Raw genomic sequence first — 14,463 nt, forward strand, 5'->3', positions numbered from 1 at the left:
ACAGTCAGAAGTGTGGGCATTGACACTGAGCAAATAATTTGTAGCATTTATTGCTCTGGCCAGCAGAAAATAGGAGCCCCACTATGTCATTCCTCTGGTACATAGTTGCATTTTCCTGAAGGCATTCGAAGAAAGATGCTTTGTATTTTTTTTCCCCTTGAGTTGTCTTTAAAAAAAAAACCTTTCTCAGCAATACTGTGTGTAAGACAAAGAGTACAGACTCTCTGGTTACTATGGGAGCATGTGGGTAGTTGCAGGCTGGGTGGGAGGCTGGAAAAATTGATGTGCACAAAGATAAACTTCAGTATGAATGGCCACAGTTTGCAAATTCACCACGATTTGAAGATTTAACCTGGTTTGGGGCTCTGTAGGTATAATCCACAAGTCATAGCCTGTTGTGTGGGAAAAGAGGGCGAATGTGATTAGGGGAAGTAGGGAGGATTTTGTGTACTTATTTTGCTTTCAGTATTACTGAATTGATATTCACCACTGATGTAGCAGGCAGATCTACCCTTTCTGCTGCCTGAAGTGTGTCAGTAAGCTCCACAGCTACAAACGGCTGCCTGCCTATATTAGGGGTTGTGCTGCTTCTCTTACCCTGGTGGCTGTAGTCTGCCAAATCCCCAGTGCAGAAAATGCTGATTGCTGAACAATGAGTTTCAAGCCAGCTGAATGATGGTAGGAGGATTCTGTTATATTGGCTGTATTTATTTCTAAACAATTTTTTTAGGACTGTAGCAAAAGCCTTTGCATTCCCAAAGAATTTTTGCTAGCTTATCAGATGTGGTGTTTCCCAGGGATTGCCGGCATAGAGGAGTGGCTAAGTTGTTTGACTTGTTAGTCTGATCTGGGAAGGGAGGATCCTTTTTCAAGGCACCTGCAAGTGTTTGCTGTGTCACCCCAAGTCCTGACTTTGGTTCCTATGAAAAGTGACTTCACTAGGACAACCTGTGACAAAGAAAAGGAGCAAACACCACACAGTAATATAGATAACCCAGGCCTGTTGGCCTTGGGCCTTCTGTGGTTGATGCTCTATGTGTTTATGCAACTTTTTCTGATACCTCCATTTATATTTCTTCATTGTCAAGAAGAACAGCTCAGTTCTTGTTTTGCTACAGGTATTATGTGCACCAGATGGGCAATGGCTTATGGTTTTTATCTCATCTGAGGCTGGACCTTCAGCTTGTCATGTTAACTGCACTTGTAATTTCTTCCACAGCACCCGGTCTGTCAGTGCAGAGCTTTGCACTGTTGTCTGCTGAGATACCAGAGGTCTCAATCGCCTTTTATTTCCTGGAAGAGCCCCAGCCGATTATTAGCAGTGGCATTGATTTATGTATTTATTTTTCCCAGAAAGTGTGTAAAGAAAAAGCAAACATGTTTAACTTAGAAAATACCAAAAGTTTAATGTTTGTAAAAAGAGAAGTGCTTTAGCAGCATAACGAAAAGTGGAAGGTGTGCAGTTGAGCAGTGTGGGTTCAACTACCTTTCTATTATTAGAGCAGTTTTTAATGGGTAGCACATAGTCTGTTATAACTGTTTAAAAATGTCATTAACTGAAATAATGGTTTGAGCAGCTGTTAAATGTAGATGAGGCCTAGGATAAGCAGGAGTTTATCATTGGCAAGGCAGCAGCGAGGAAATGTTGTTTCTTGGAGGTGACCTGTGTGTTTTCCCTCACACCTCCCCAGCTCCTTGCGAGCTCTGATTATGTTGTGTAAAACTACTTCAGTGAAATAAGATGTGACATCACACTTAGGCAAAAGAACTGGAGAGTTAAAATGGAGAGGATAGCCTTTTATGGGCTTATGACTTTGTCTAGAGCCTAAGCTTTTCCACATTAGTTCTGTCAAGAGGAAGAGGAGGTGTTTTACAAAGACCTTTTCTTCCAGGTTGTTGGTTTGAACTGATTTTGGTTTTGTAATTTCAAGGGATAGCATCAGGCAGCCTCACTGAAATTCATTTTCCCCTTCAGTTGAAGACTTACTGAATTTCAATGTCTAGTGTCTGTGTCTCTGGTTCTGCATTTTCATAGAAGGTTAAACAGTAAAAGCAAAGTCAAGCTAAACAAAGTGTCATGTTTGAAGCTAGCTGTCCTTTCTAAGGCACCAGCAGGGGCTGTAACTATGCTTTAGATGGAAAGAACAAAGAGACAAACCCTAGTTTTGAGTGCAATAATTGGTGCATACGTAGGATAGCTGAGATTTGTTCCTGCAGATTTGTCTGTATGTGTAACTTCAGACAATTCTCTTTTTTTCCCCCCAGACTCCATAAAAACAGAAGGCCAGTTGGGATGGCAGTCAGACCAATTGGGTGAGTTTATTTATAAAACTGACTGACTTTGGATCTTAAATATTTGCAGATTTGTTAAATACAGAATTTTTTATTGGTGCCAACAGCCTGACTCCGTTGGTGTTTAAGTGGAGCTCTGGTATTCTAGTGCATTCTTTTACCTCTGCTTCTGTTGCGTTGCAAGCTGTGCTAGAGAAGACGTAGGAAATTCATTTTACCCAATCAGCAATTGTAACAATGGACTACAAACCTGCAGAGCAAGCCAGTTTGCTGGAAAACAGGAATTCCTGCAGCGCAGCACTTGTCACAGACTATCCAAAGAGGGCAAAGATTCAGGAAGGTGACTAAATTGAACAGTGGTTGAATGAGGTCAGGAACAGTCTCCCGGAGGAGAACCATGCCCTAAAATACTACTTTGAAAGTATAAGCCAATTTAATGTGCAGATTAAACCTTCTCATTTGACCAAACTTGTGTGCAATCCTGGATCTTTGCAGAACACAACCGGACACTTCAAAACTCTGTGTATTATATTTGTTTAAAAAAAAATAAATCACAACTTGTCTTGTTACAGCTGTTACTTTTGCCATTTCATTGAGACTATCTGCAACATAAATGTGTATTTGACTCAAAATAGTATCATACACTTGGTATAATAACTCAGGTTGTCAACAGAATTATTCTGTGAGGCTCAGTATCGCCTCCCTGTTGTTCTCTGAAAAATGCATTAACCATTGCTGTCATTGCCAGATAGCCCAGTTGTGCGCTACAAAATTCTTCATCAGCTTTAATAGTTGACCTAAGTTATAATTCTGTTTTTATCCTTGTAGAATACTTAAGATCCTGAACATCAGACTAGGTCTTTGTAGTCTGGTGTTCATGAAAATCATGTTCACTGGTTCACTGTTTAATCATTCTACATCTCCGTGTTTTGTTTTCTTTTCCTTTTTCCTTGCATACTAGGGGGTATGGTCAAGGTAATACTATGGTCCAGTAAGACGCATGATGGTAAGGGTATGCCTTTAGTTGTTTCAGGAAAAAACTGCCATTATCTCCTCTTTACCTTTCTCGTTAGTTTCAAAATGCATAACATGAAGTGTTTGTAAATTGATATCAAACTGTTTGTGACTTCACCTAAATAAATTTTTATATATAAATGCTGTTCTTAATCTTAGCCTCTTTTTTTCTCCCGTGTTCTTATATTGCCACTTCCCTTCTGTAATCACTTTTTTCCATCACCCGATCTTTTATGTAATTTCTGGGTTTTAGTTATTAAATCACAACCAAACCTTAACTTAACAAGAGAAAGCAAATCAGCCTTTGAGATTTGCTACCAATATCTTGCATGAAGGCTTCATAATGTAGTTGTTGTAACTTATCTGCCAGGCATTGACACAATGGTAGGTATCAAGCCTTGATCTGACTGAAAATTAAATAGCTGCTGTCCTGAAATACCAGTTTTTTGAAGGCCTCTAAACTGAAACTGATCCAGTGAATACTGAGATTCCTGCATTCAGTGCAGTTGAATATAGAGCACTTTTACAGATGGAATTATAAGTTACAAAATTATTTTTCATTTTTGAGAAGGGGCTTAAGCTGAATCATCAGATCACTTGTGCCATTTTTCCTTCGTCCTCTTTTAAGAAATGAGGACTTTGTTACTTGTTGGTCTGTGCTGCATTTGGTACCATCATTGCTGCATGAACTACGTGCCTGCTTATCACTGCAGGCATCTCCTCCTGAGGGAGTGCTGCTATAGTGGCAGGATTTGGGGAGAGGTGTGGGAAGAGGTGGATGTGGAGTGAGGAAGGGTGAGCAGATACTGGTCTCCTCTGTCCCCTCGATGTGGGTCTTAACCTACTGATTCAGAGCAGCAAAGCAGCAACAGTTTTGGGTTTTCATAGAATCAAGTAGGTTTGAAGAGACCTCAAAGATTGAGTCCAACCCTACCGTGGTTACTAGACCATGGCACTAAGTGCCACATCCAGTCTTGTCTTGAAAACCTCCAGGCTGTCCTGGTCGGAAGCAGCGTACACAGCTGGAGTCTGAAACACTTCCTAATGTTCTTTGCTGAGTCCTTCTGCCAAAGAGTTTGGGGTTTGTTTGTTACTCTTCAGCCTTCACACAGTCTGGTGTCCTTCCTGGAACTCTGTCACCTCCCAGTTTCCTGGTTGCTACTGGTGCTGGATTGGACCACCCTGTCTTCTGTGTCTGCTGCAGACAATTGCCAGAGCTCTGACTTGCTCTCCAGTGTCAGTGGCTGCTTTAAATTGCTGCCTGCTTTCAGAAAGAAACTTGCCTTTCACATTATTGGCAGTGCTGTTCTTACAACATGTGGTTAGTACGGAGTGCTTCCCCAAGTGGAGAAGCTGAGAACAAGACTTTGGTTCACCTGTCTCCCCACTGGTTCACAGCAACCGAAATGCTGAGTGGGAGATACCCAGTACCTTTTCTCTCTTCTTCATCTCTGCAGCCCACAGTCACTGAATGAGCAGTTTCTGCAGAGCCTGGAAGCAAAGAAACTCTTACTGTGTTTGAGTTTTTTTCTGGTGTTCCTGCAGCTTCAGTCTTGACACCTTGTTCTGTGAAGCTGCTGTGAGAGAGAATTGCTGGAACTGAGAAACAGGTGAGGAAAGCTGGCAGAGGTGTTTACTCACGAGTGTTAAGAAAAGTGCACTGAATGCTACTCAGCTTTCCTAGGTCTGGGAAATATTGGTTATACCTGGTTCATGTCTCACGGTGGAGGACCAGAGAAGGTAAACCTGCTTATTGCTCTAGCTTGTGTTGCTTAGCAGTGTGTCACAGCATTCTCTGTGTATTGAATGACATGGGCATGAGAAGATTTGACTCTGGGAGGAGGAGAAAATTACTTTGCAGCCTGGTAAGTTGGCCGACTCTGTGGCTTACCCTGGCAAGCCACAAGGAGGTAAAACATGTCTTAATTCTCCTTCAAAATGCAGAAGTGACTTTCTTGAGATGGTGGTATTGCCTTTAGCATGTGTGTCTGTTTGATGTAGAGTGTTTTATAAATAGTGATGCAAATGATGGGCCTGGTCAAGCAAGAATCTAAAAGCTTTGAAATGTTAGCTCTAGATAGCTTCATCTGTGAGTTTGTTCTGTTCAAACTACTGGCAATTAAATTAGCTGCTGTATTGGTCTTTTCATTCCTGTGAAGTTGCACCACAGGTTTACAGTGGCATTATTGATTAATTACTTTATGCACAGCAATCAAAGGTCCTGTTCTTCTGATTTGTCATCTGCCCCCACCACTGCCACCTGTGGGAGAAATGCTGTTGTGAAAAGGAGAGCAATTGAAGGCTGGAATTAGGAAGCTGCAGAGAATGCAACTTAAGTGATCCTCTGCTGTCTATTGCTGCACCCTTTGGAAACAGGCAGGACTAGAGTTAAGTCAGCAGTACCCAGGTGGGCCAGTGAAGAGAGGAGTGAGACCTTTGAGATATCTAAGGATGGGGGACTTGTCAATATTTAATGACTTTCACCCATCTTAAGGATTTGGGGGAAGTAGGAAACACACCCACCCCACACACTAGTACTTACCCAGGGCTCCAGAAAAGGGGTGAAATTTGGAACTGGCTTTAGATTCTCTGCTTTCCCTCCTTGCCTCTCTGTTGTGCCTGCTGCAGAGGCTTTGGCAGAAGGGTCCATTCACCACCCCTGTTCCCTGTGATGCCTGGGCAATTGTTCCTGCTGGGAGAGAGGTGGAGTGAACTGCAACTAAGGGCACAATACAGAAAATCAAGCCATGCTGTGCCAGGGCTGCACTGCGATTGCCTGAGCTTATCTTGCTCCAAGAGCTGATGGCAGAAACAGGAGTTTAGTTGATGTGTAGAAAAGCTGAGTTGTACAAACTTGTGGGTAAGCATTGGAAATCGTAACTACAGAGCTACAGGAGGCTGGAGAAAAGATTATCAACAGAAAAATATGGGAAATACTCTTTACTTAGAAGCATTATTCAAACAGTAAGGAAATAGCAAAGTCTGTCAGACTTTGCTGTGTGTCATGCTAAGGACAGTCAATATGAGGGATGAGTCAAAAATCATAGAGATGCATTGTACAGATGAAATTGTTGAGTGTGCCATATGAATATTTCTTCACTGTGTTATTTCCTATTGCAGTTTCTACTCCAGTCTTTGTCCTGAATTTATTTTTTTAAATTTATTTTGACTAGGAGTTCCCAGGGGTAGTCAGTGGTGATGCCCTGAGTACAAACTGTTTGGAGCCCTCCAAGATACACTAATGGTTTATCTTCCATGTGTGCTCCTTAGCTTTTATGTATGCTGGATTTTAGCTCCTGTTGTGCTCTGTAGTCCAATGGTTTTCCAAGGCCCTTGGCAATTTCTCTGTGTTTCCTTTAAAGATGAGTATTAAGCCTGCATAATTTCCAAATATCCCAGTATTCCTTTTCTTTTCTTCTGAAGGACAGTGCTTTCGACATTTCTAAATACCTCTGCTAGGGAGTGGGTAAGAGAAGCTCAACTTCTGTGTAGTCAAGTTCATTTTGTTCCTGCCTCTGAGACACCATGCTGTTCTTTACAGTACAAACTTCTATTCTTATGTTTCTAAACCAAAACGTAGCCACCTGACCTTGGATGCAGCATTATGACAAAAGAATATCTCAACCCATTTTGTGTAAAATGAAGCTGCTAGTAGTGCAACTATATAAAAATTATGCCAGTTTTTCTCAACAGATGGGCTCTTATGTTCAGCATCACACCTGTGTACATTTATTTATAAAAGTATTTCCAACCAAGTCTTTTCATTGTTGAAGATGCTGTTTTAACAAGTTGCAGCATCAGAAAAGTTGTTTGTTTCTTCTGGAAAACAGCAATTACTATAGAACAGAAAAGGTGCTGAAAACACATCTCAATTATTCTAAGATGTTTTGTTCCTTTTTACTCCATGAAAGGAAAATTGATTAATCTAGGAATTTGCACAGATGTTTCTCTCACTTTACTGCAAAGCCCTGGAAGTACATTCTAATTGTTTTGTTATGCAACTTGTTACTGCACAAAGGTGTGTGTGTGCTAACAAAGCAAATGAGCCTTGCCTTTTACATCAACGAAGATGGCCTGTAATACAAGTGAGATGTTTCAAAACATTATTAGATCAGAGATTTTAAATCATTCCTCTTTATTTTTTTCTTAGAGGATAATCAAATTGATGTGAACCAATTTCTGGGACTATGTAGCACTATCTTTAGTTTCTATTTTGGTGGTCTGGCTTGGAGGCAGGCTTTTTTTTGTTAACTTGGAGGTTTTCTGGCACAATGCAAAAATGTCTCTTTATTATTCCAAACATTTTGCAAAATCTCCTTTCAGAGTAGACTTTTCTTAATTAACCAATGCTTATGCAGTTATTTTTTACTTCTTAAAAAACTACAGCTGAAAGGAGCAATTAAAAAACTTGATTGCTGCTTTAAACTTGGAATGTAATCTGTATTTAACACAAGTAAGCTCTCATTTCAAGATTGTTTGATGCAGCATTTCCCCTGTCAATGTTAATGGTACTTTTGGGTGTGTGCGGACTGTGGGATCTAGTGCTTAGGGATTTAGAAATCACAGGCTCTCATGCAAGTGATTCCAGATGGGTGGATTTTTCTTTTGGACACTGTTCTGGCTCTTCCCAAGACATAACTTGTACCAACCAGCCCACGCCAGCAACATGATGCCTCTCAGAGGCGTTTGGTGTAGCTAGGCTGTATTGTGCCTCTGTGACGCTGCACTGAATATCTCTCATCCAGATCTGCAAGCAAAATAATGCTAAGCCTTACCAATACTGATACAAATACACCTGAAAAATCGCTGGAGGTGACTGTGGCAGTGGCATGGGATGGCCCCTGCAGTTTCACTGTCACTGTAGCAGCAGGGAGGGGCTCAGTGCAGAGACAGCTGAGCTGATCCTGGTGTTAGGTATCACATTGCTGTGGCAGCATCCCAGTGGTGTAGGTCTGGTGAGTCTAAGTTCCTATGCACTATAAAGTGTGCCTCAAGCAAGACAGAAATATGAAGGAGGTGAACTGCTGCTCATCTGTTGCCTTTGGACAAGGCAGATGTCCACCTCTGAGCTACAGAGCCAGGAGTTACTCACAAAGCAGCCTAAGGATAGGAGAGCGAGCACTGGATCCAAGTCACACCAGTCCCAGCCATGGCAGTGATTAAACCTGCATGTGACTAAGTCTAGTGCTGTCAGTTACTGTACAGCAAGCCAAAGCATTGTGTCTGCCTGCATTTACTCTCCTTCCCCCTAAAATATAAAGCTAACTTTACATAAAAACATAAAATGACACATGTAAATGTAAAGGTGGTTTCGTTCTCAAGTCTTCAATGAATGTCACTGGTCTAAGCAAAAATAATAAATAAATACATAACAGTCGCGTGTGTCTTTTTGACTCAAAGCCACATTTGCAACTAAAAAATGTTTCTTGGAGCCATCAGACTTTTGCCAGATCTCAAGCAGAGAGAGAACCTACTGTTGGGAAGTCAGCGTCCTTAGGTGCTGCACTACTCATGGGTGTGTTGCATCTACAAACTGCAATAGCAGTCCCTGTGTGAAAATGGGAGGTGTTGAGGGGTGTGGGGTGGGCTCAGATGCTATCTCACCAGTGCATCACAAAGCTAGGTAAGCAGCATGAGGACAGAAAAACAGATCACAGACAGCTGGTAAGACACAGTGTCTTTTGATTGCTCTCTTGATGTGTATAATTCCTGTATCCCAGGAGAAGTTCCCACCATCTAAAATCATATTTGTTGTGTTTTAAAACAGGATGCAGCTTTACATGCACAGGGTTTCCACTAAGTTTCAATATAAACTTTTCTTTCCTGGGCAATAAAAATTCTCATTATCCTTCTGAGGCGTTGATAGTCTTTTTGTTTTAGTTCTCCCAGCAAATACAGTGCAAATAACAAATGAGCACTTTGATTTTCACCAATTTTTAGTGGTTGGCATGTTTTCATAACAGAAATTATTACGCAGATTGTCGTTTTGGCTGGAGAAATGAGTTCTACCACATTGCAGAGCTTTAAGGGGGAGAATTTGTTCTGAGGACAACCACGTGTCCTGGGAAAAAGATGAGAAAAGATAAACAAAACAAAAGAGCATTTGGAATGTAAATGGTGAGTTAGTATCTGCCCTAAGTGGAAAGCAGAATTCAAGTGCATTTCTTCGCATTCATGTGCAGCAGTTTGGTATCTTAAATTAAAAGAAAGAACATGCAGAATCTGTCCATTCTTTCCATTTACTGCCTGCATGCTCACATCCAGCTAACATCTGCATTTTCAATGTAAGCAGGAATACTGTAACAAGTCCTGGCCAAGCAACAGACAATATACTGAAACGGTTAATTTGATGGATTGTTGATTCTAATCCTTTTGTTGCCTTTATATTTAGAAATACATTTTGCTTTCAAGTTGAAAACTTAGAAAAGTGTGAGCTTGCTGTTTGATTTTAGCTCTATAGACCCATCCTGCACTTCATCCCTAACAGATAACATTTTAATGCCATAAAAAGACTGAGGACTTCTGAGTTACAGCACAAGGGATGGCTCCATCCTCCTTTGTGCTGCTCACAGGTTAGCTGAGGATTTCACCAGCAAAGCAGGCACTATACTGCACTCACCTGGCCCCCTGCCAGCATCAGAGATGTGCTTGCTGGAAGCAAGAGGTCACAGGTAGTGCATTGCTAAAATATGCCTGTTGTTGGCCTAAGGGTCCCTCCTGCAAAGCAGTGAAATTCAGTGCAGTCCCAGCATCAGCCTGGCAGCAGCTCAGGCGTACAAATTCACTTTGTCATTGTCTTTGGGCTGTGCTGAACAAATCCTTAGCTGAGCAATGGAAATAAGGCATGTTTCCAAGCCATGTCAGTGAGTTACGGTGCAGTGCTGGTCACTAACTGTGCTCCGACTCCGCCTTGCTAAGAGATGTGTTTTAATCTGCCCTGGAGAGAGATGAACTTTTGCAGCTTGCAAAGTACCTGTAACTGCTCTGGCTGAGCCTCAGACTGATTTCTCAGCTGCTTAAGCAAACCAAAAGATTGAAAGAAAAAGTCCTCTCAGTTTGTTTGAGCTGACTTTTTGTTTCTTTGGAAAAAAACCCATTTTTTGTAAGCAAAGATTTTTTAGAGAAAGTTGTAGGGGATTAATAGACCTAACCCTATTTCTTACTGATGAAGAAAAGACATAATTTGAGAAGGCACCTTTCAAGGACACCATTTGCTTCTTGCCAATACAGGCCTACAATACAGATTTAATTATTAAATCTGAACTATTCCTCCACTAGATGGTACACTATGGGAGTAAGAAGGACAGATGAAGCATATGACAGAATCACAGAATGGGTCAGGTTGGAAGGGACCAGAGTGGGTCATCTGGTCCAACCTCCCTGGTCCAATAAGTCATCCTAGAGCACATGGTACAGGATTGCATCCAGACAGTTCTTTAGTATTGCCAGTGAGGGAGACTCCACAACCTCTCAAGGCAATCTGTTCCAGTGCTTAGTCACTTGCACAGCAAAGATGTTTTTCCTCATGTTCAGGTGGAACTTCCTGTGCAGCAGTTGCTGTCCATTGCCTCTTATCCTGATACTTGGTACCACCAGGAAGAGCCTGTCTCTATTCTCTTGACACCTTCCCTTGAGATACTTATAAACATTGATGAGGTCACCTCTAAGTCATCTCTTGAGGGTGAACAGGCCCAACTCTCTCAGCCTTTCCTCATCAGAGAGATATTCTTGTCCCTTAATCATCTGTTGACTTCCCCTAGGCCCAGTCCAGGAGCTCCATGTCCCTCTTGTCCTGAGGAACCCAGAACCAGACACAGTACTCCAGATGTGGCCTCACAAGGGCTGAGTAGAGGGGCAGGATCACCTCCCTTGATCTGCACCTCAGGATACCATTAGTCTTCTTGGCCACAAGGGCACACTGCTGGCTCATGGACAGCTTGTTGTCCAACAGGACCCCCAGGTCCCTCTCTGCCGAGCTGCTTTCTAGCAGGTCAGCCCCCTGCCTGTACTGGTGCTTGGGGTTATATTAAATGCTGGAATCGATTTTTTTATATTTCTGTACTGCCATCGTTCACCAGTTTCCTTTTGCAGTAGGTCCCATATGCCCATAATATTACCTAAACTGCCTTAAATTTTCCCATTCCACTTTTCAGCCTTCAATTCTATGGCTTCTGAATCCCAAAGGAGTGTGCAGGAACTTATAGGAAATGTCACAAACACCTGCTGACTGTTTTTTTCCCCAACACTGACTATTCCCACAACCTGCAACCTTTTTTGTAACTTCAGCATGTCTCACACTGAGAGCCTGTAGCCAGAAGCATGTGTATAAGCAAGTGAATGATTATCTGGAGAGATGAGGCAATGCAGTTTCAGCTGCAATGTGAAACCTCCTGGCCTCCATGACCTTCTTGATAAGGCTGGCCCCACTTGGCGTGGCAGGTGCACACCTTTTGGAAGACAACACAGAGAAACATACCTCAGGAATCAAACTATAGGTCTGAAAAGGTCTGGGATACAGCTTTGGGAGCAGCTTTTATTTTTCCCTCCAGTCACAAGCCTTATTATGTGTATGGCTTTGGGAATGGGGTCATGGTCAAAAGAATTAGGAATGCATTCAGGTTTGCTACTAGGAAAAGAAACCAGCAGCAGCCTGTGCTAACAGAGCATTGTAATTAAGCCAGGTGAAAACTAAAACCACATTGAAACTCTCCCATATTCTGAAGTCTTTGAAATCCCAAACTACATCTAATTTGTGTAGCTTAAGAAGATACTACTGTTAGATGCCTTAGCTATCTGCCTTGGGCTGAGGTTACATTTGAGTCAGGGGTGATTTCATGGCTGGTATCACATCACATGTTCCTTCCCAGTTCTCCTCAGGACTAATGCATGAACAAGCCAATAACTACACTTAAGATTTCTTAAAAAAATACCATAGATATATCAGTTAAAAAAATTAGTTAAGATGTTCCACTGTTAAATACAAAATGTACTGCTCCTTATTTGTGGGAAAGTCACTTTTATAACACTGAATGAGACTAAGTCAAAGCCATTCTCTTGAAAAATGAAGCACTCTTTTAAAACCAGTTAAGGCCCCTGGAGTGTTTCAACCTGGGGGGAGCAAAGCAAATGAGAGACTGACTTGATCCAAAGCTCCCTGACTTCTGAGGGAGTTTTTCTGATTTTTGGATTAGGTTCTTCCATAAAGAGTGACATAAGTCATGGTAATAGATGCAGAAGCTGTGCTACTGGATCACCTGGCAGCGCAGATCTGATGATATCAGATGTGAACACCTCTGCAATATGCTGAATCAGAGCAAAAAATATGTATGCCAATTTTATGCCAGCCACAGAAGGACAAACAATTCCTCTGCCAAAAGAAGGTGTTAAAATACTTAATGTAATACCTTACATATACCTTATATAATAAGAATTCGTATGGACTATGTAAGTCTCTAGGACAAGACATACCTCCTACCTACATTTTTTCAACCAGTATGAACCAGCAGAGTGAGTTTGTCCACACTTTGCAATTTGTGTCTGTTACATATAGTATAAAACACCCTAAACCATCTTGTCAAATCACAGCCCAAGCACATAATAAAACAAGCTATTTCATACAAAGTTTCAATCTTACAAGCACAGTCATGCAGCTGAAGTCTCCTCTGAAAACACACACGTGGTCAGCGGAACCCCTCCTGTGCTCAGAATTAAGTAATTAGCTGAGCAGTTGCACAAAAGGGGCATTAATCCATGATTTCCACATTTCAGTTTGGCCATAAACCTGGCAATGTTTAGCTAATACCCAGAAATCATTCCAGGCTGGAAGGATAGCTTTCCACCCTCAGCTGGAAATATTAAACAAGATGAAGTTTTCTGTGTGGTGGGATCCAAACACTGCTGCTAGAACATGTTTGTGCAATCACTGCAGCTGGGTTTCTCAAGAGGTTCATGCACCAGAGGTCCAGAGGTTCTCAGTGCTACCAGGAGCACACTCTGCACCTGAAAATATGAAAAGGGCTCATCCTAGAAGAGTGTTTTCCTGTTGTTAAAATTTGAAGCACTGTTCATTCCCTTACCTGGATCTTCAATAGAAGAAGCCAATTATCAGGAAGAATGTTTGCATATGTCTCCACAAGAATCAAGGATGCCTTGGCAAACTGTTTGCACCAGAAATGATCTGTTTGAAAAATGATGTCCTATAATATCATCTGCTAAGAGACAAACAGGGCCCTGGAAATATAATGGCATGCTTAAATTACACCTGAAGCAACACAGAACCATGCCAGGCTGTGGCTGAATATTTTGGAAGCTATATTTTTGGCCCTATTAAGCCCTGTTAATTAAGAGGACTAATCAGTGTGTTATAGAAAGGTTTATTACCTTCCTAAACTCTTCTGAGATCATTACTAAAGGAAATATAGGCAGTGACTTAACCACAGCAAGCGTCTCAAAAATCAGATATTAAGTTTTGTTTAAACAGCAAAGGCATCCTGAGGAAGAGAGATTTACTTTCATAATAGGGTGGAAAACATGATCATCTGTCTCTAGAGAGGCTGTAAGCTGTTGGCAGTAAATATTTAACAAATAGAATGCAATCTGGTAATCAGTTCAGTGCTGTGCCTTTACCCTGAAATTGTCTGTACAAACTCAGAGCAGAACATCACTTACCTCCTGGCACCCGAGCTATGGCAAGGCAATGCCAAGCTGCAGCAAAGGAATTTTCATACACGTTACTGCATTCATATCAACAGTACACAGAGCTTTCCTATAATGAGGAAAGCTAATTACCGTACAAGAAAAAAAACAAAACAGTGCTGCAGAGGAGTCCCAGAAAAGCCAGGTGAAAGCTGTAGTTATCCATCAGGTCCTGTTTCCCTGCACAAGGAGGGGAGTTGGCAGCAGCTGCTTGCTGGGAGGGCCAGGTAGGGCCACAGTGCCCACAGTCAGTGACAGCATCCCCAGCAGGTGCTGAGACCACAGTACTCTCAGCTGGCCTTTTAGGAGATGAATGGGCTTCAGTACCTCCCTGGAAGTAACTATCACAATTCATAGTCTCTTTTAGTTTGGAAATAGTCTGTATGTTCTTTTTTTCCTTGCCCACACTTAGATTTCACTTCAATGTGTTGTTAAAATGTGGGAGATGACCATAAAACAATC

General features: G+C 41.8%; 1 long non-coding RNA gene across 1 annotated transcript in view; it reads left to right on the top strand.

The window, feature by feature from the left end:
- LOC103801878 overlaps window positions 1-3,464 on the top strand; it is a 3,693-nt gene extending 229 nt beyond the window's left edge. Inside the window, exons 2-3 of the long non-coding RNA XR_624747.1 lie at window positions 2,266-2,313; window positions 2,400-3,464. This is a non-coding gene — a long non-coding RNA (uncharacterized LOC103801878). The remainder of the gene's footprint in view (window positions 1-2,265; window positions 2,314-2,399) is intronic.
- The last annotated feature ends 10,999 nt before the right edge of the window (window positions 3,465-14,463 follow it).

The sequence above is a fragment of the Acanthisitta chloris genome, unplaced genomic scaffold (genome assembly GCF_000695815.1).
Source record: "Acanthisitta chloris isolate BGI_N310 unplaced genomic scaffold, ASM69581v1 scaffold6305, whole genome shotgun sequence".
In the NCBI taxonomy this organism is placed as follows: domain Eukaryota; kingdom Metazoa; phylum Chordata; class Aves; order Passeriformes; family Acanthisittidae; genus Acanthisitta; species Acanthisitta chloris.